Raw genomic sequence first — 22,789 nt, 5'->3', positions numbered from 1 at the left:
TATTTATATCCTTTCTAAACCAAAAACATAAAACAATTCAACTTAAAATCAATAATGAGATTATAAAACCATTTAAAGCGAGTTATAAGGCTTTGAAATGCATAGGTGACTATAAATGGACTTTTCTTGTCAATGGATGGCTTTGGCTTCGCGTTTCTCGAGGTAAACATTTATTTATAACCTGTCTTCACCGAAAACATAAAAAAATTAAACTTAAAATCTATAATGAGATTATAAAACCATTTAAAGCGAGTAATAAGGCTTTCAATGGCATAGGTGACTATAAATGGACTTTTCTTGTCAATGAATAGCTTTTGCTTTGCTTTTCTCAAGGTAAACATTTATTTATAACCTTTCCTAACCGAAAACATAAAACAATTCTACTTAAAATCAATAATGAGATTATAAAACCATTTAAAGCGAGTAATAAGGCTTTGAAAGGCGTAGGTGACTATAAATGGACTTTTCTTGTCAATGGATGGCTTTTGCTTCGCGTTTCTCGAGGTAAAAATTTATTTATAACCTTTGTTAACCGAAAGCAAAAAAAATTCAATTTAAAATCAATAATGCGATTATAAAACTATTTAAATCGAGTAATAAGGCTTTGAAAGGCATAGGTGACTATAAATGGACTTTTCTTGTCAATGGATGACTTTTGCTTCGCGTTTCTTGAGGTAAACATTTATTTATAACCTTTCTTATTCGAAAACATAAAAAAATTCAATTTCAAATCAATAATGAGATTATAAAACCATTTAAAGCGAGTAATAAGGCTTTCAAAGGCATAGGTGACTATAAATGGACTTTTCTTGTCAATGGATGGCTTTTGCTTCGTGTTTCTCAAGGTAAAAATTTGTTTATAACCTTTCTTAACTAAAAAAATAAAAAAATTTAACTTAAAATCAATACTAAGATTATAAAACCACTTAAAGCAAGTAATAAGGCATTCAAAGGCATAGGTGACTATAAATGGACTTTACTTGTCAATGGAAGGCTTTCTCTTTGCGTTTCTTAAGGTAAACATTTATTTATAACCTTTCTCAACCGAAAATATAGAAAAATTCCACCTAAAATCAATAATGAGATTATAAAACCATTTAAAGCCAGTAATAAGGCTTTCAAAGGCATAAGTGGCTATAAATAGACTTTTCTTGTCAATGGATGGCTTTTGCTTCACGTTTCTCGAGGTAAACATTCAATTATAATCTTTTTTATGAAAAATGTAAAAAAATTCAATTTAAAATCAGTAATGAGATTGTAAAACTGTTTAAGTCAAGTAATTAAGTTGTCTAAGGCATGAGTGACTATAAATGAGCTTTCTTGTCACTAGATGGCTTTCGCTTCACGTTTCTCCAGTTAAACATTCAATTATAACCTTTCTTAACAAAAACGTAAAAACATTCAACTTAAAATCAATAATGAGATTATAAAACCATTTAAAGCGAATAATAAGGCTTTCAACAGCATGGGTGACTATAAATGGACTTTTCTTGTCAATGGATGGCTTTGGATTTGTGTTTCTCGAGGTAAACATTTATTTATAACCTTTCTAAACCAAAAACATAAAAAAATTCAACTTAAAATCAATAATGAGATTATAAAACCATTTAAAGCGAGTAATAAGGCTTTGAAAGGCATAGGTGACTATAAATGGGCTTTTCTTGTCAATGGATGGCTTTTGCTTTGCGTTTCTCAAGGTAAACATTTATTTATAACCTTTCTTTACCGAAAACATAAAAAAATTCAACCTAAAATCAATAATGAGATTATAAAACCATTTAAAGCGAGTAATAAGGCTTTCAAAGGCGTAGGAGACTACAAAGAGACTTTTCTTGTCAATTGATGGCTTTTACTTCGCGTCTCTCAAGGTAAACATTTATTTATAACCTTTGTTAATCGAAAACATAAAAAAATTCAATTTAAAATCAATAATGCGATTATAAAACTATTTAAATCGAGTAATAAGGCTTTGAAAGGCATAGGTGACTATAAATGGACTTTTCTTGTCAATGGATGACTTTTGCTTCGCGTTTCTTGAGGTAAACATTTATTTATAACCTTTCTTATCCAAAAACATAAAAAAATTCAATTTAAAATCAATAATGAGATTATAAAACCATTTAAAGCGAGTAATAACGCTTTCAAAGGCATAGGTGACTATAAACGGACTTTTCTTGTCAATGGATGGCTTTTCCTTCGCGTTTCTCTAGGTAAACATTTGTTTATAACCTTTCTTAACTAAAAACATAAAAAATTCAACTTAAAATCAATACTAATATTATAAAACCACTTAAAGCGAGTATTAAGGCATTCAAAGGCATAGGCGACTATAAATGGACTTTACTTGTCAATGGAAGGCTTTCGCTTTGTGTTTCTTAGAGTAAACATTTATTTATAACTTTTCTCAGCCAAAAACATAGAAAAATTCAACCTGAAATCAATAATGAGATTATAAAACATTTTAAAGCGAGTAATAAGGCTTTCAAAGGCTTAAATGGCTATAAATGGACTTTTCTTGTCAATGGATGGCTTTTGCTTCACGTTTCTCGAGGTAAACATTCAATTATAATCTATTTTATGAAAAATGTAAAAAAATTCAATTTAAAATCAGTAATGAGATTATGAAACTGTTTAAGGGAAGTAATTAAGTTGTCTAAGGCATGAGTGACTATAAATGAGCTTTCTCGTGAATAGATGGCTTTCGCTTCATGTTTCTCGAGGTAAACATTCATTTATAACCTTTCTTAACAAAAACGTAAAAAAATTCAACTTAAAATCTATTATGAGATTATAAAACCATTTAGAGCGAATAATAAGGCTTTCAACGGCATAGGTGACTATAAATGGACTTTTCTTGTCAATTGATGGCTTTGGATTTGTGTTTTTCCAAGTAAACAATTATTTATAACCTTTCTAAACCGAAAACATAAAAAAATTCAACTTAAAATCAATAATGAGATTATAAAACCATTTAAAGCAAGTAATAAGGTTTTGAAAGGCATAGGTGACTATAAATGGACTTTTCTTGTCAATGGATGGCTTTGGCTTCGCGTTTCTTGAGGTAAACATTTATTTATAACCTTTCTTATTCGAAAACATAAAAAAATTCAATTTAAAATCAGTAATGAGATTATAAAACCATTTAAAGCGAGTAATAAGGCTTTCAAAGGCATAGGTGACTATAAATGGACTTTTCTTATCAATGGATGGCTTTTGCTTTGCGTTTCTCAAGGTAAACATTTATTTATAACCTTTCCTAACCGAAAACATAAAAAAATTCAACTTAAAATCAATAATGAGATTATAAAACCATTTAAAGCGGGTAATAAGGCTTTCAAAGGCGTAGGAGACTACAAAGGGACTTTTCTTGTCAATTGATGGCTTTTGCTTCGCGTTTCTCGAGGTAAACATTTATTTATAACCTTTGTTAACCGAAAACATAAAAAAATTCATTTTAAAATCAATAATGCGATTATAAAACTATTTAAATCGAGTAATAAGGCTTTGAAAGGCATTGGTGACTATAAATGGACTTTTCTTGTCAATGGATGACTTTTGCTTCGCGTTTCTCGAGGTAAACATTTATTTATAACCTTTCTTATCCAAAAACATAAAAAAATTCAATTTAAAATCAATAATGAGATTATAAAACCATTTAAAACGAGTAATAAGGCTTTCAAAGGCATAGGTGACTATAAATGGACTTTTCTTGTCAATGGATGACTTTTGCTTCGCGTTTCTCGAGGTAAACATTTGTTTATAACCTTTCTTAACTAAAAACATAAAAAATTCAACTTAAAATCAACACTAAGATTATAAAACCACTTAAAGCGAGTATTAAGGCATTCAAAAGCATAGGTGACTATAAATGCACTTTACTTGTCAATGGAAGGCTTTCGCTTTGCGTTTCTTAAGGTAAACATTTATTTATAACCTTTCTCAACCAAAAACATAGAAAAATTCAACCTAAAATCAATAATGAGATTATAAAACTTTTTAAAGCGAGTAATAAGGCTTTCAAAGGCTTAAATGGACTTTTCTTGTCAATGGATGGCTTTTGCTTCACGTTTCTCGAGGTAAACATTCAATTATAATCTGTTTTATGAAAAATGTAAAAAAATTCAATTTAAAATCAGTAATGAGATTAGAAAACTGTTTAAGGCAAGTAATTAAGTTGTCTAAGGCATGAGTGACTATAAATGAGCTTTCTCGTGAATAGATGGCTTTCGCTTCATGTTTCTCGAGGTAAACATTCGTTTATAACCTTTCTTAACAAAAACGTAAAAAAATTCAACTTAAAATCAATAATTAGATTATAAAACCATTTAGAGCGAATAATAAGGCTTTCAACGGCATAGTTGACTATAAATGGATTTTTCTTGTCAATGGATGGCTTTGGATTTGTGTTTTTCAAGGTAAACATTTATTTATATCCTTTCTAAACCGAAAACATAAAACAATTCAACTTAAAATCAATAATGAGATTATAAAACCATTTAAAGCGAGTTATAAGGCTTTGAAAGGCATAGGTGACTATAAATGGACTTTTCTTGTCAATGGATGGCTTTGGCTTCGCGTTTCTCGAGGTAAACATTTAGTTAGAACCTGTCTTCACCGAAAACATAAAAAAATTAAACTTAAAATCTATAATGAGATTATAAAACCATTTAAAGCGAGTAATAAGGCTTTCAATGGCATAGGTGACTATAAATGGACTTTTCTTGTCAATGAATAGCTTTTGCTTTGCGTTTCTCAAGGTAAACATTTATTTATAACCTTTCCTAACCGAAAACATAAAAAAATTCTACTTAAAATCAATAATGAGATTATAAAACCATTTAAAGCGAGTAATAAGGCTGTGAAAGGCGTAGGTGACTATAAATGGACTTTTCTTGTCAATGGATGGCTTTTGCTTCGCGTTTCTCGAGGTAAAAATTTATTTATAACCTTTGTTAACCGAAAACAAAAAAAATTCAATTTAAAATCAATAATGCGATTATAAAACTATTTAAATCGAGTAATAAGGCTTTGAAAGGCATAGGTGACTATAAATGGACTTTTCTTGTCAATGGATGACTTTTGCTTCGCGTTTCTTGAGGTAAACATTTATTTATAACCTTTCTTATCCAAAAACATAAAAAAATTCAATTTAAAATCAATAATGAGATTATAAAACCATTAAAAGCGAGTAATAAGGCTTTCAAAGGCATAGGTGACTATAAATGGACTTTTCTTGTCAATGGATGGCTTTTGCTTCGTGTTTCTCAAGGTAAACATTTGTTTATAACCTTTCTTAACTAAAAAAATAAAAAAATTTAACTTAAAATCAATACTAAGATTATAAACCCACTTAAAGCGAGTATTAAGGCATTCAAAGGCATAGGTGACTATAAATGCACTTTACTTGTCAATGGAAGGCTTTCTCTTTGCCTTTCTTAAGGTAAACATTTATTTATAACCTTTCTCAACCGAAAATATAGAAAAATTCTACCTAAAATCAATAATGAGATTATAAAACCATTTAAAGCCAGTAATAAGGCTTTCAAAGGCATAAGTGGCTATAAATAGACTTTTCTTGTCAATGGATGGCTTTTGCTTCACGTTTCTCGAGGTAAACATTCAATTATAATCTTTTTTATGAAAAATGTAAAAAAATTCAATTTAAAATCAGTAATGAGATTGTAAAACTGTTTAAGTCAAGTAATTAAGTTGTCTAAGGCATGAGTGACTATAAATGATCTTTCTTGTCACTAGATGGCTTTCGCTTCACGTTTCTCTAGTTAAACATTCAATTATAACCTTTCTTAACAAAAACGTAAAAACATTCAACTTAAAATCAATAATGAGATTATAAAACCATTTAAAGCGAATAATAAGGCTTTCAACAGCATGGGTGACTATAAATGGACTTTTCTTGTCAATGGATGGCTTTGGATTTGTGTTTCTCGAGGTAAACATTTATTTATAACCTTTGTAAACCAAAAACATAAACAAATTCAACTTAAAATCAATAATGAGATTATAAAACCATTTAAAGCGAGTAATAAGGCTTTGAAAGGCATAGGTGACTATAAATGGGCTTTTCTTGTCAATGGATGGCTTTTGCTTTGCGTTTCTCAAGGTAAACATTTATTTATAACCTTTCTTTACCGAAAACATAAAAAAATTCAACTTAAAATCAATAATGAGATTATAAAACCATTTAAAGCGAGTAATAAGGCTTTCAAAGGCGTAGGAGACTACAAAGAGACTTTTCTTGTCAATTGATGGCTTTTACTTCACGTCTCTCGAGGTAAACATTTATTTATAATCTTTGTTAATCGAAAACATAAAAAAATTCAATTTAAAATCAATAATGCGATTATAAAACTATTTAAATCGAGTAATAAGGCTTTGAAAGGCATAGGTGACTATAAATGGACTTTTCTTGTCAATGGATGACTTTTGCTTCGCGTTTCTTAAGGTAAACATTTATTTATAACCTTTCTTATCCAAAAACATAAAAAAATTCAATTTAAAATCAATAATGAGATTATAAAACCATTTAAAGCGAGTAATAAGGCCTTAAAAGGCATAGGTGACTATAAACAGACTTTTCTTGTCAATGGATGGCTTTTGCTTCGCGTTTCTCAAGGTAAACATTTGTTTATAACCTTTCTTAGCTAAAAACATAAAAAATTCAACTTAAAATCAATACTAATATTATAAAACCACTTAAAGCGAGTATTAAGGCATTCAAAGGCATAGGCGACTATAAATGGACTTTACTTGTCAATGGAAGGCTTTCGCTTTGCGTTTCTTAGAGTAAACATTTATTTATAACCTTTCTCAGCCAAAAACGTAGAAAAATTCAACCTGAAATCAATAATAAGATTATAAAACCTTTTAAAGCGAGTAATAAGGCTTTCAAAGGCTTAAATGGCTATAAATGGACTTTTCTTGTCAATGGATGGCTTTTGCTTCACGTTTCTCGAGGTAAACATTCAATTATAATCTATTTTATGAAAAATGTAAAAAAATTCAATTTAAAATCAGTAATGAGATTATAAAACTGTTTAAGGCAAGTAATTAAGTTGTCTAAGGCATGAGTGACTATAAATAAGCTTTCTCGTGAATAGATGGCTTTCGCTTTATGTTTCTCGAGGTAAACATTCATTTATAACCTTTCTTAACAAAAACGTAAAAAAATTCAACTTAAAATCAATTATGAGATTATAAAACCATTTAGAGCGAATAATAAGGCTTTCAACGGCATAGGTGACTATAAATGGACTTTTCTTGTCAATTGATGGCTTTGGATTTGTGTTTTTCCAGGTAAACATTTATTTATAACATTTCTAAACCGAAAACATAAAAAAATTCAACTTAAAATCAATAATGAGATTATAAAACCATTTAAAGCGAGTAATAAGGCTTTGAAAGGCATAGGTGACTATAAATGGACTTTTCTTGTCAATGGATGGCTTTGGCTTCGCTTTTCTTGAGGTAAACATTTATTTATAACCTGTCTTAACCGAAAACATAAAAAAATTAAACTTAAAATCTATAATGAGATTATAAAACCATTTAAAGCGAGTAATAAGGCTTTCAATGGCATAGGAAACTATAAATGGACTTTTCTTGTCAATGAATGGCTTTTGCTTTACGTTTCTCATGGTAAACATTTATTTATAACCTTTCCTCACCGAAAACATAAAAAAATTCAACTTAAAATCAATAATGAGATTATAAAACCATTTAAAGCGAGTAATAAGGCTTTGAAAGGCGTAGGTGACTATAAATGGACTTTTCTTGTCAATGGATGGCTTTTGCTTCGCGTTTCTCGAGGTAAAAATTTATTTATAACCTTTGTTAACCGAAAACAAAAAAAATTCAATCTAAAATCAATAATGCGATTATAAAACTATTTAAATCGAGTAATAAGGCTTTGAAAGGCATAGGTGACTATAAATGGACTTTTCTTGTCAATGGATGACTTTTGCTTCGCGTTTCTTGAGGTAAACATTTATTTATAACCTTTCTTATTCAAAAACATGAAAAAATTCAATTTAAAATCAATAATGAGATTATAAAATCATTTAAAGCGAGTAATAAGGTTTTCAAAGGCATAGGTGACTATAAATGGACTTTTCTTGTCAATGGATGGCTTTTGCTTTGCGTTTCTCAAGGTAAACATTTATTTATAACCTTTCTTTACCGAAAATATAAAAAAATTCAACTTAAAATCAATAATGAGATTATAAAAACATTTAAAGCGGGTAATAAGGCTTTCAAAGGCGTATGAGACTACAAAGGGACTTTTCTTGTCAATTGATAGCTTTTGCTTCTCGTTTCTCGAGGTAAACATTTATTTATAACCTTTGTTAACCGAAAACATAAAAAAATTCAATTTAAAATCGATAATGCGATTATAAAACTATTTTAATCGAGTAATAAGGCTTTGAAAGGCATTGGTGACTATAAATGGACTTTTCTTGTCAATGGATGACATTTGCTTCGCGTTTCTCGAGGTAAACATGTATTTATAACCTTTCTTATCCAAAAACATAAAACAAATTCAATTTAAAATTAATAATGAGATTATAAAACCATTTAAAATGAGTAATAAGGCTTTCAAAGGCATAGGTGACTATAAATGGACTTTTCTTGTCAATGGATGACTTTTGCTTCGCGTTTCTCGAGGTAAACATTTGTTTATAACCTTTCTTAACTAAAAACATAAAATATTCAACTTAAAATCAACACTAAGATTATAAAACCACTTAAAGCGAGTATTAAGGCATTCAAAAGCATAGGTGACTATAAATGGACTTTACTTGTCAATGGAAGGCTTTCGCTTTGCGTTTCTTAAGGTAAACATTTATTTATAACCTTTCTCAACCAAAAACATAGAAAAATTCAACCTAAAATCAATAATGAGATTATAAAACCTTTTAAAGCGAGTAATAAGGCTTTCAAAGGCTTAAATAGACTTTTCTTGTTAATGGATGGCTTTTGCTTCACGTTTCTCGAGGTAAACATTCAATTATAATCTGTTTTATGAAAAATGTAAAAAAATTCAATTTAAAATCAGTAATGAGATTATAAAACTATTTAAGGCAAGTAATTAAGTTGTCTAAGGCATGAGTGACTATAAATGAGCTTTATCGTGAATAGATGGCTTTCGCTTCATGTTTCTCGAGGTAAACATTCGTTTATAACCTTTCTTAACAAAAACGTAAAAAAATTCAACTTAAAATCAATAATGAGATTATAAAACCATTTAGAGCGAATAATAAGGCTTTTAACGGCATAGGTGACTATAAATGGATCTTTCTTGTCAATGGATGGCTTTGGATTTGTGTTTTTCAAGGTAAACATTTATTTATATCCTTTCTAAACCGAAAACATAAAACAATTCAACTTAAAATCAATAATGAGATTATAAAACCATTTAAAGCGAGTTATAAGGCTTTGAAAGGCATAGGTGACTATAAATGGACTTTTCTTGTCAATGGATGGCTTTGGTTTCGCGTTTCTCGAGGTAAACATTTATTTATAACCTGTCTTAACCGAAAACATAAAAAAATTAAACTTAAAATCTATAATGAGATTATAAAACCATTTAAAGCGAGTAATAAGGCGTTCAATGGCATAGATGACTATAAATGGACTTTTCTTGTCAATGAATGGCTTTTGCTTTGCGTTTCTCAAGGTAAACATTTATTTATAACCTTTCCTAACCGACAACATAAAAAAATTCTACTTAAAATCAATAATGAGATTATAAAACCATTTAAAGCGAGTAATAAGGCTTTGAAAGGCGTAGGTGACTATAAATGGACTTTTCTTGTCAATGGATGGCTTTTGCTTCGCGTTTCTCGAGGTAAAAATTTATTTATAACCTTTGTTAACCGAAAACAAAAAAAATTCAATTTAAAATCAATAATGCGATTATAAAACTATTTAAATCGAGTAATAAGGCTTTGAAAGGCATAGGTGACTATAAATGGACTTTTCTTGTCAATGGATGACTTTTGCTTCGCGTTTCTTGAGATAAACATTTATTTATAACCTTTCTTATTCGAAAACATAAAAAAATTCAATTTATAATCAATAATGAGATTCTAAAATCATTTAAAGCGAGTAATAAGGCTTTCAAAGACATAGGTGACTATAAATGGACTTTTCTTGTCAATGGATGGGTTTTGCTTCGTGTTTCTCAAGGTAAACATTTGTTTATAACCTTTCTTAACTAAAAAAATAAAAAAATTTAACTTAAAATCAATACTAAGATTATAAAACCATTTTGAGCGAATAATAAGGCTTTCAACGGCATAGGTGACTATAAATGGACTTTTCTTGTCAATTGATGGCTTTGGATTTGTGTTTTTCCAGGTAAACATTTATTTATAACCTTTCTAAACTGAAAACATAAAAAAATTCAACTTAAAATCAATAATGAGATTATAAAACCATTTAAAGCGAGTAATAAGGCTTTGAAAGGCATAGGTGACTATAAATGGACTTTTCTTGTCAATGGATGGCTTTGGCTTCGCGTTTCTTGAGGTAAACATTTATTTATAACCTGTCTTAACCGAAAACATAAAAAAACTAAACTTAAAATCTATAATGAGATTATAAAACCATTTAAAGCGAGTAATAAGGCTTTCAATGGCATAGGTGACTATAAATGGACTTTTCTTGTCAATGAATGGCTTTTGCTTTACGTTTCTCAAGGTAAACATTTATTTATAACCTTTCCTAACCGAAAACATAAAAAAATTCAACTTAAAATCAATACTGAGATTATAAAACCATTTAAAGCGAGTTATAAGGCTTTGAAAGGCATAAGTGACTATAAATGGACTTTTCTTGTCAATGAATGGCTTTGGCTTCGCGTTTCTCGAGGTAAACATTTATTTATAACCTGTCTTAACCGAAAACATAAAAAAATTAAACTTAAAATCTATAATGAGATTATAAAACCATTTAAAGCGAGTAATAAGGCTTTCAATGGCATAGATGACTATAAATTGACTTTTCTTGTCAATGAATGGATTTTGCTTTGCGTTTCTCAAGGTAAACATTTATTTATAACCTTTCCTAACCGAAAACATAAAAAAATTCTACTTAAAATCAATAATGAGATTATAAAACCATTTAAAGCGAGTATTAAGGCATTCAAAGGCATAGGTGACTATAAATGGACTTTACTTGTCAATGGAAGGCTTTCTCTTTGCGTTTCTTAAGGTAAACATTTATTTATAACCTTTCTCAACCGAAAACATAGAAAATTTCCACCTAAAATCAATAATGAGATTATAAAACCATTTAAAGCCAGTAATAAGGCTTTCAAAGGCATAAGTGGCTATAAATGGACTTTTCTTGTCAATGGATGGCTTTTGCTTCACGTTTCTCGAGGTAAACATTCAATTATAATCTTTTTTATGAAAAATGTAAAAAAATTCAATTTAAAATCAGTAATGAGATTGTAAAACTGTTTAAGCCAAGTAATTAAGTTGTCTAAGGCATGAGTGACTATAAATGAGCTTTCTTGTCACTAGATGGCTTTCGCTTCACGTTTCTCTAGTTAAACATTCAATTATAACCTTTCTTAACAAAAACGTAAAAACATTCAACTTAAAATCAATAATGAGATTATAAAACCATTTAAAGCGAATAATAAGGCTTTCAACAGCATGGGTGACTATAAAGGGACTTTTCTTGTCAATGGATGGCTTTGGAATTGTGTTTCTCGAGGTAAACGTTTATTTATAACCTTTCTAAACCAAAAACATAAAAAAATTCAACTTAAAATCAATAATGAGATTATAAAACCATTTAAAGCGAGTAATAAGGCTTTGAAAGGCATAGGTGACTATAAATGGGCTTTTCTTGTCAATGGATGGCTTTTGCTTTGCGTTTCTCAAGGTAAACATTTATTTATAACCTTTCTTTACCAAAAACATAAAAAAATTCAACTTAAAATCAATAATGAGATTATAAAACCATTTAAAGCGAGTAATAAGGCTTTCAAAGGCGTAGGAGACTACAAAGAGACTTTTCTTGTCAATTGATGGCTTTTACTTCGCGTGTCTCCAGGTAAACATTTATTTATAACCTTTGTTAATCGAAAACATAAAAAAATTCAATTTAAAATCAATAATGCGATTATAAAACTATTTAAATCGAGTAATAAGGCTTTGAAAGGCATAGGTGACTATAAATGGACTTTTCTTGTCAATGGATGACTTTTGCTTCGCGTTTCTTGAGGTAAACATTTATTTATAACCTTTCTTAACTAAAAACATAAAAAAGTTCAACTTAAAATCAATACTAATATTATAAAACCACTTAAAGCGAGTATTAAGCCATTCAAAGGCATAGGCGACTATAAATGGACTTTACTTGTCAATGGAAGGCTTTCGCTTTGCGTTTCTTAGAGTAAACATTTATTTATAACCTTTCTCAGCCAAAAACATAGAAAAAATCAACCTGAAATCAATAATGAGATTATAAAACCTTTTAAAGCGAGTAATAAGGCTTTCAAAGGCTTAAATGGCTATAAATGGACTTTTCTTGTCAATGGATGGCTTTTGCTTCACGTTTCTCGAGGTAAACATTCAATTATAATCTATTTTATGAAAAATATAAAAAAATTCAATTTAAAATCAGTAATGAGATTATAAAACTGTTTAAGGCAAGTAATTAAGTTGTCTAAGGCATGAGTGACTATAAATGAGCTTTCTCGTGAATAGATGGCTTTCGCTTCATGTTTCTCGAGGTAAACATTCATTTATAACCTTTCTTAACAAAAACGTAAAAAAATTCAACTTAAAATCAATAATGAGATTATAAAACCATTTAGAGCGAATAATAAGGCTTTCAACGGCATAGGTGACTATAAATGGACTTTTCTTGTCAATGGATGGCTTTGGATTTGCGTTTTTCAAGGTAAACATTTATTTATATCCTTTCTAAACCGAAAACATAAAAAAATTCAACTTAAAATCAATAATGAGATTATAAAACCATTTAAAGCGAGTTATAAGGCTTTGAAAGGCATAGGTGACTATAAATGGACTTTTCTTGTCAATGGATGGCTTTGGTTTCGCGTTTCTCGAGGAAAACATTTATTTATAACCTGTCTTAACCGAAAACATAAAAAAATTAAACTTAAAATCTATAATGAGATTATAAAACCATTTAAAGCGAGTAATAAGGCTTTCAATGGCATAGGTGACAATAAATGGACTTTTCTTGTCAATGAATGGCTTTTGCTTTGCGTTTCTCAAGGTAAACATTTATTTATAACCTTTCCTAACCGAAAACATAAAAAAATTCAACTTAAAATCAATAATGAGATTATAAAACCATTTAAAGCGAGTAATAAGGCTTTGAAAGGCGTAGGTGACTATAAATGGACTATTCTTGTCAATGGATGGCTTTTGCTTCGCGTTTCTCGAGGTAAAAATTTATTTATAACCTTTGTTAACCGAAAACAAAAAAAATTCAATTTAAAATCAATAATGCGATTATAAAACTATTTAAATCGAGTAATAAGGCTTTGAAAGGCATAGGTGACTATAAATGGTCTTTTCTTGTCAATGGATGACTTTTGCTTCGCGTTTCTTGAGGTAAACATTTATTTATAACCTTTCTTATTCGAAAACATAAAAAAATTTAATTTAAAATCAATAATGAGATTATAAAATCATTTAAAGCGAGTAATAAGGCTTTCAAAGGCATAGGTGACTATAAATGGACTTTTCTTGTCAATGGATGGCTTTTGCTTTGCGTTTCTCAAGGTAAACATTTATTTATAACCTTTCTTTACCGAAAACATAAAAAAATTCAACTTAAAATCAATAATGAGATTATAAAACCATTTAAAGCGGGTAATAAGGCTTTCAAAGGCGTAGGAGACTACAAAGGGACTTTTCTTGTCAATTGATGGCTTTTGCTTCGCGTTTTTCGAGGTAAACATTTGTTTATAACCTTTCTTAACTAAAAACATAAAAAATTCAACTTAAAATCAATACTAAGATTATAAAACCACTTAAAGCGAGTATTAAGGCATTCAAAGGCATAGGTGACTATAAATGGACTTTACTTGTCAATGGAAGGCTTTCGCTTTGCGTTTCTTAAGGTAAACATTTATTTATAACCTTTCTCAACCAAAAACATAGAAAAATTCAACCTAAAATCAATAATGACATTATAAAACCTTTCAAAGCGAGTAATAAGGCTTTCAAAGGCTTAAATGGCTATAAATGGACTTTTGTTGTCAATGGATGGCTTTTGCTTCACGTTTCTCGAGGTAAACATTCAATTATAATCTGTTTTATGAAAAATGTAAAAAAATTCAATCTAAAATCAGTAATGAGATTATAAAACTTTTTAAGGCAAGTAATTAAGTTGTCTAAGGCGTAGGTGACTCATAAATGGACTTTTCTTGTCAATGGATGGCTTTTGCTTTGAGTTTCTCAAGGTAAACATTTATTTATAACCTTTCTTAACCGAAAACATAAAAAAATTCAACTTAAAATCAATAATGAGATTATAAAACCATTTAAAGTGAATAATAAGGCTTTCAACGGCATTGGTTACTATAAATGGACTTTACTTGTCAATGGAAGGCTTTCGCTTTGCATTTCTCAACGTAAACATTTATTTATAACCTTTCTCAACTGAAAACATAGAAAAATTCAACCTAAAATCAATAATGAGATTATAAAACCATTTAAAGGGAGTAATAAGGCTTTGAAAGGCATAAGTGACTATAAATAGACTTTTCTTGTCAATGGATGGCTTTTGCTTCGCGTTTCTTGAGGTAAACAATTATTTATAACCTTTCTTAACTAAAAACATAAAAAAGTTCAACTTAAAATCAATACTAAGATTATAAAACCACTTAAAGCGAGCATTAAGGCATTCAAAGGCATAGGTGACTATAAATGGACTTTACTTGTCAATGGAAGGCTTTCGCTTTGCGTTTCTCAAGGTAAACATTTATTTATAACCTTTCTCAACTGAAAACATAGAAAAATTCAACCTAAAATCAATAATGAGATTATAAAACCATTTAAAGGGAGTAATAAGGCATGAGTGACTATAAACGGAATTTTCTTGTTAGTGGATGGCTTTCGCTCCATGTTTCCCGATGTAAACATGCAATCTTAATATGTTTTAATGAAAAATGTAAAAAAATTCAACTTAAAATCAATCATGACATTATTAAACCATTTAAAGCGAGTAATAAGGCTTTGAAAGGCATGAGTGACTATAAATAGACTTTTCTTTCAATGGATGGCTTTCGCTTCACGTTTCTTGAGGTAAACATTCAATTATAAGCTGTTTTTATCAAAAATGTAAAAACAATTCAACTTAAAATCATTAATGACATTAGAAAACCATTTAAAGCGAGTAATAAGGCTTTGAAAAGAATGAATGAATATAAATGGACTTTTCTTGTTAATGGATGGCTTTCGCTTCATGTTTCTGGAGGTAAACATTCAATTTCAATCTAATTTAATGAAAAACGTAAAAAAATTCAACTTAAAATCAATAATTACATTATAAAACCATTTAAAGTGAGTAATAAGGCTTTCAAAGGCATGAGTGACTATAAATAGAATTGTTTTGTCAATGGATGGCTTTGGCTTCATGTTTCTCAAGGTAAACATTCAATTATAAGCTGTTTTTATGAAAAATGTAAAAAAAATTCAACTTAAAATCAGTAATGACATTATAAAACCATTTAAAGCGAGGAATAAGGCTTTCAAAGGCATGAGTGACTATAAATGGACTTTTCTTGTTAGTGGATGGCTTTCGCTCCTTGTTTCCCGAGGTAAACATGCAATTCAATCTGTTTTAAGGAAAATATAAAAAAATTGAACTTAAAATCAATAACGAGATTATAAAACCGTTTAAATTGAGTAATAAGGCTTTCAAAGGCATGAGTGACTATAAATAGACTTTTCTTGTTAGTGGCTGACTTCCACTCCATGTTTTCCGAGGTAAACATGCAATTTCAATCTATTTTAATAAAATATGTAAAAAAATTCACCTCAAAATTAATAATGAGATTATAAAAGCATTTAAGGCTTTCAAAGGCATGAGTGACTATAAATGGACTTTTCTTGTTAGTGGATGGCTTTCGCTCCATGTTTCCCCAGGTAAACATGCAATTTTCAATCTGCTTTACTGAAAAATGTAAAAAATTCAACTTAATATCAATAATGAGATTATAAAAGCATTTAAAGCGAGTAATAAGGCTTTCAAAGGCATTAGTGACTATAAATGGACTTTTCTTGTTAGTGGATGGCTTTCGCTCCATGTTTCCCGAGGTAAACATGCAATTTCAATATGTTTTACTGAGAAATGTAAAAAAATTCAACTTAAAATCAATAATGAGATTATAAAACCATTTAAAGCGAGCAATAAGGCTTTCAAAGGCATGAGTGACTATAAATGGACTTTTGTTGTTAGTGGATGGCTTTCACTCCATGTTTCTCGAAGTAAACATGCAATTTCAATCTGTTTTAATGAAAAATATAAAAAAATTCACCTCAAAATTAATAATGAGATTTAAAACCATTTAGAGCGAGTAATAAGGCTTTCAAAGGCATGAGTGACTATAAATAGACTTTTCTTGTTAGTGGATGGCTTCCACTCCATGTTTCCCGAGGTAGACATGCAATTTCAATCTGTTTCAATAAAAAATAAAAAAAATTCACCTCAAAATTAATAATGAGATTATAAAACCATTTAAAGCGAGTAATAAGGCTTTCAAAAGCATGAGTGACTACAAATGGACTTTTCTTGTTAGTGGATGGCTTTCGCTCCATGTTTCCCGAGGTAAACATGCAATTTCAATATGTTTTAATGAAAAATGTAAAAAAATTCAACTTAAAATCAGTAATGACATTATAAAACCATTTAAAGCGAGTAATAAGGCTTTCAAAGGCATGAGTGGCTATAAATAGACTTTTCTTGTTAATGAATGGCTTTCGCTCCATGTTTCCCGATGTAAACATGCAATCTCAATATGTTTTAAAAAAAATGTAAAAAAATTCAACTTAAAATCGATAATGAGATTAGAAAACCATTTAAAGCGAGTTATAAGGCTTTCAAAGGCATGAGTGACTATAAATAGACTTTTCGTGTTAGTGGATGTCTTTCCCTCCACGTTTCCAGAGGTAAATATGCAATTTCAATCTGTTTTAATGAAAAATGTAAAAAAATTCACCTCAAAATTAAGAATGAGATTATAAAACCATTTAAAGCGAGTAATAAGGCTTTCAAAAGCATGAGTGACTATAAATGGACTTTTCTTGTTAGTGGATGGCTTTCGCTCCATGTTTTCCTAGGTAGACATATAATTCAATCTGTTTTAATGAAAAATGTAAAAAAATTTAACTTAAAATCGATAATGAGATTATAAAACCATTTAAAGCGAGTTATAAGGCTTTCAAAGGCATGAGTGACTATAAATAGACTTTTCTTGTTAGTGGATGGCTTCCACTCCATGTTTCCCAAGGTAGACATGCAATTTCAATCTGTTTCAATAAAAGATGAAAAAAAATTCACCTCAAAATTAATAATGAGATTATAAAACCATTTAAAGCGAGTAATAAGGCTTTCAAAAGCATGAGTGACTATAAATGGACTTTTCTTGTTAGTGGGTGGCTTTCGCTCCATGTTTCCCGAGGTAGACAGATAATTCAATCTGTTTTAATGAAAAATGTAAAAAAATTTAACTTAAAATCAATAATAAGATTATAAAACCATTTAAAGCGAGTAATAAGGCTTTCAAAGGCATGAGTGACTATAAATAGACTTTTCTTGTTAGTGGATGGCTTCCACTCCATGTTTTTCGAGGTAAACATGCAATTGCAATCTGTTTTAATGAAAAATTTAAAAAAATTCACCTAAAAATTACTAATGAGATTTAAAACCATTTAGAGCGAGTAATAAGGCTTTCAAAGGCATGAGTGACTATAAATGCACTTTTCTTGTTAGTGGATGGCTTTCGCTCCATGTTTCCCAAGGTAAACATGCAATTTCAATCTCTTTTAACGAAAAATGTAATAAAATTCAACTTAAAATCAATAATGAGATTATAAAACCATTTAATGCGAGTAATAAGGCTTTCAAAGGCATGAGTGACTATAAATGGACTTTTCTTGTTAGTGGATTGCTCTCACTCCATGTTTTTCGAGGTATACATGCAATTGCACTCTGTTTTAATGAAAAATTTAAAAAAATTCACCTAAAAATTAATAATGAGATTTAAAACCATTTAGAGCGAGTAATAAGGCTTTCAAAGGTATGAGTGACTATAAATGGACTTTTCTTGTTAGTGGATGGCTTTCGCTTCATGTTTCCCGAGGTAAACATGCAATTTCAATCTGTTTTAATAAAAAATGTAAAAAAATTCAACTTAAAATCAATAATGACATTATAAAACCATTTAAAGTGAGTAATAAGGCTTTCAAGGGCATGAGTGACAATAAATGGACTTTTCTTGTCAATTGATGGCTTTGGCTTCACGTTTCTCAAGGTAAACATTCAATTATAAGCTGTTGTTATGAAAAATGTAAAAAAAATTCAACTTAAATCAGTAATGACATTATAAAACCATTTAACGCAAGTAATAAGGCTTTCAAAGGCATGAGTGACAATAAATGGACTTTTCTTTTTAGTGGATGGCTTTCGCTCCATGTTTCCCAAGGTAAACATATAATTCAATCTGTTTTAATGAAAAATGTAAAAAAATTTAACTTAAAATCAATAATGAAATTATAAAACCATTTAAAGCGAGTAATAAGGCTTTCAAAGGCATGAGTGACTATAAATAGACTTTTCTTGTTAGTGGATGGCTTTCACTCCATGTTTTCTGAGGTAAACATGCAATTTCAATCTCTTTTAATGAATAATGTAAAAAAGTTGAACTTAAAATCAATAATGAGATTATAAAACCATTTAAAGTGAGTAATAAGGCTTTCAAAGGCATGAGTGACTATAAACGGAAGTTTCTTGTTGGTGGATGGCTTTCGCTCCATGTTTCCCAATGTAAACATGCAATCTCAATATGTTTTAATGAAAAATGTAAAAAAATTCAACTTAAAATCAATAATGACATTATTAAACCATTTAAAGCAAGTAATAAGGCTTTGAAAGGCATCAGTGACTATAAATAGACTTTTCTTGTCAATGGATAGCTTTCGCTTCACGTTTCTTGAGGTAAACATTCAATTTTAAGCTGTTTTTATCAAAAATGTAAAAACAATTTAACTTAAAATCATTAATGACATTATAAAACCATTTAAAGGGAGTAATAAGGCTTTGAAAAGAATGAATGAATATAAATGGACTTTTCTTGTTAATGGATGGCTTTCGCTCCATGTTTCTTGAGGTAAACATGCAATTTCAATCTCTTTTAACGAAAAATGTAAAAAAATTCAACTTAAAATCAATAATGAGATTATAAAACCATTTAATGCGAGTAATAAGGCTTTCAATGGCATAGGTGACAATAAATGGACTTTTCTTGTCAATGAATGGCTTTTGCTTTGCGTTTCTCAAGGTAAACATTTATTTATAACCTTTCCTAACCGAAAACATAAAAAAATTCAACTTAAAATCAATAATGAGATTATAAAACCATTTAAAGCGAGTAATAAGGCTTTGAAAGGCGTAGGTGACTATAAATGGACTATTCTTGTCAATGGATGGCTTTTGCTTCGCGTTTCTCGAGGTAAAAATTTATTTATAACCTTTGTTAACCGAAAACAAAAAAAATTCAATTTAAAATCAATAATGCGATTATAAAACTATTTAAATCGAGTAATAAGGCTTTGAAAGGCATAGGTGACTATAAATGGTCTTTTCTTGTCAATGGATGACTTTTGCTTCGCGTTTCTTGAGGTAAACATTTATTTATAACCTTTCTTATTCGAAAACATAAAAAAATTTAATTTAAAATCAATAATGAGATTATAAAATCATTTAAAGCGAGTAATAAGGCTTTCAAAGGCATAGGTGACTATAAATGGACTTTTCTTGTCAATGGATGGCTTTTGCTTTGCGTTTCTCAAGGTAAACATTTATTTATAACCTTTCTTTACCGAAAACATAAAAAAATTCAACTTAAAATCAATAATGAGATTATAAAACCATTTAAAGCGGGTAATAAGGCTTTCAAAGGCGTAGGAGACTACAAAGGGACTTTTCTTGTCAATTGATGGCTTTTGCTTCGCGTTTTTCGAGGTAAACATTTGTTTATAACCTTTCTTAACTAAAAACATAAAAAATTCAACTTAAAATCAATACTAAGATTATAAAACCACTTAAAGCGAGTATTAAGGCATTCAAAGGCATAGGTGACTATAAATGGACTTTACTTGTCAATGGAAGGCTTTCGCTTTGCGTTTCTTAAGGTAAACATTTATTTATAACCTTTCTCAACCAAAAACATAGAAAAATTCAACCTAAAATCAATAATGACATTATAAAACCTTTCAAAGCGAGTAATAAGGCTTTCAAAGGCTTAAATGGCTATAAATGGACTTTTGTTGTCAATGGATGGCTTTTGCTTCACGTTTCTCGAGGTAAACATTCAATTATAATCTGTTTTATGAAAAATGTAAAAAAATTCAATCTAAAATCAGTAATGAGATTATAAAACTTTTTAAGGCAAGTAATTAAGTTGTCTAAGGCGTAGGTGACTCATAAATGGACTTTTCTTGTCAATGGATGGCTTTTGCTTTGAGTTTCTCAAGGTAAACATTTATTTATAACCTTTCTTAACCGAAAACATAAAAAAATTCAACTTAAAATCAATAATGAGATTATAAAACCATTTAAAGTGAATAATAAGGCTTTCAACGGCATTGGTTACTATAAATGGACTTTACTTGTCAATGGAAGGCTTTCGCTTTGCATTTCTCAACGTAAACATTTATTTATAACCTTTCTCAACTGAAAACATAGAAAAATTCAACCTAAAATCAATAATGAGATTATAAAACCATTTAAAGGGAGTAATAAGGCTTTGAAAGGCATAAGTGACTATAAATAGACTTTTCTTGTCAATGGATGGCTTTTGCTTCGCGTTTCTTGAGGTAAACAATTATTTATAACCTTTCTTAACTAAAAACATAAAAAAGTTCAACTTAAAATCAATACTAAGATTATAAAACCACTTAAAGCGAGCATTAAGGCATTCAAAGGCATAGGTGACTATAAATGGACTTTACTTGTCAATGGAAGGCTTTCGCTTTGCGTTTCTCAAGGTAAACATTTATTTATAACCTTTCTCAACTGAAAACATAGAAAAATTCAACCTAAAATCAATAATGAGATTATAAAACCATTTAAAGGGAGTAATAAGGCATGAGTGACTATAAACGGAATTTTCTTGTTAGTGGATGGCTTTCGCTCCATGTTTCCCGATGTAAACATGCAATCTTAATATGTTTTAATGAAAAATGTAAAAAAATTCAACTTAAAATCAATCATGACATTATTAAACCATTTAAAGCGAGTAATAAGGCTTTGAAAGGCATGAGTGACTATAAATAGACTTTTCTTTCAATGGATGGCTTTCGCTTCACGTTTCTTGAGGTAAACATTCAATTATAAGCTGTTTTTATCAAAAATGTAAAAACAATTCAACTTAAAATCATTAATGACATTAGAAAACCATTTAAAGCGAGTAATAAGGCTTTGAAAAGAATGAATGAATATAAATGGACTTTTCTTGTTAATGGATGGCTTTCGCTTCATGTTTCTGGAGGTAAACATTCAATTTCAATCTAATTTAATGAAAAACGTAAAAAAATTCAACTTAAAATCAATAATTACATTATAAAACCATTTAAAGTGAGTAATAAGGCTTTCAAAGGCATGAGTGACTATAAATAGAATTGTTTTGTCAATGGATGGCTTTGGCTTCATGTTTCTCAAGGTAAACATTCAATTATAAGCTGTTTTTATGAAAAATGTAAAAAAAATTCAACTTAAAATCAGTAATGACATTATAAAACCATTTAAAGCGAGGAATAAGGCTTTCAAAGGCATGAGTGACTATAAATGGACTTTTCTTGTTAGTGGATGGCTTTCGCTCCTTGTTTCCCGAGGTAAACATGCAATTCAATCTGTTTTAAGGAAAATATAAAAAAATTGAACTTAAAATCAATAACGAGATTATAAAACCGTTTAAATTGAGTAATAAGGCTTTCAAAGGCATGAGTGACTATAAATAGACTTTTCTTGTTAGTGGCTGACTTCCACTCCATGTTTTCCGAGGTAAACATGCAATTTCAATCTATTTTAATAAAATATGTAAAAAAATTCACCTCAAAATTAATAATGAGATTATAAAAGCATTTAAGGCTTTCAAAGGCATGAGTGACTATAAATGGACTTTTCTTGTTAGTGGATGGCTTTCGCTCCATGTTTCCCCAGGTAAACATGCAATTTTCAATCTGCTTTACTGAAAAATGTAAAAAATTCAACTTAATATCAATAATGAGATTATAAAAGCATTTAAAGCGAGTAATAAGGCTTTCAAAGGCATTAGTGACTATAAATGGACTTTTCTTGTTAGTGGATGGCTTTCGCTCCATGTTTCCCGAGGTAAACATGCAATTTCAATATGTTTTACTGAGAAATGTAAAAAAATTCAACTTAAAATCAATAATGAGATTATAAAACCATTTAAAGCGAGCAATAAGGCTTTCAAAGGCATGAGTGACTATAAATGGACTTTTGTTGTTAGTGGATGGCTTTCACTCCATGT

The sequence above is a fragment of the Theobroma cacao genome, chromosome 4, assembly GCF_053813885.1.
Source record: "Theobroma cacao isolate CCN51 chromosome 4, ASM5381388v1, whole genome shotgun sequence".
In the NCBI taxonomy this organism is placed as follows: domain Eukaryota; kingdom Viridiplantae; phylum Streptophyta; class Magnoliopsida; order Malvales; family Malvaceae; genus Theobroma; species Theobroma cacao.
The sequence above is the reverse complement of the archived record's forward strand: the minus strand, read 5'-3'. Positions refer to the sequence as shown.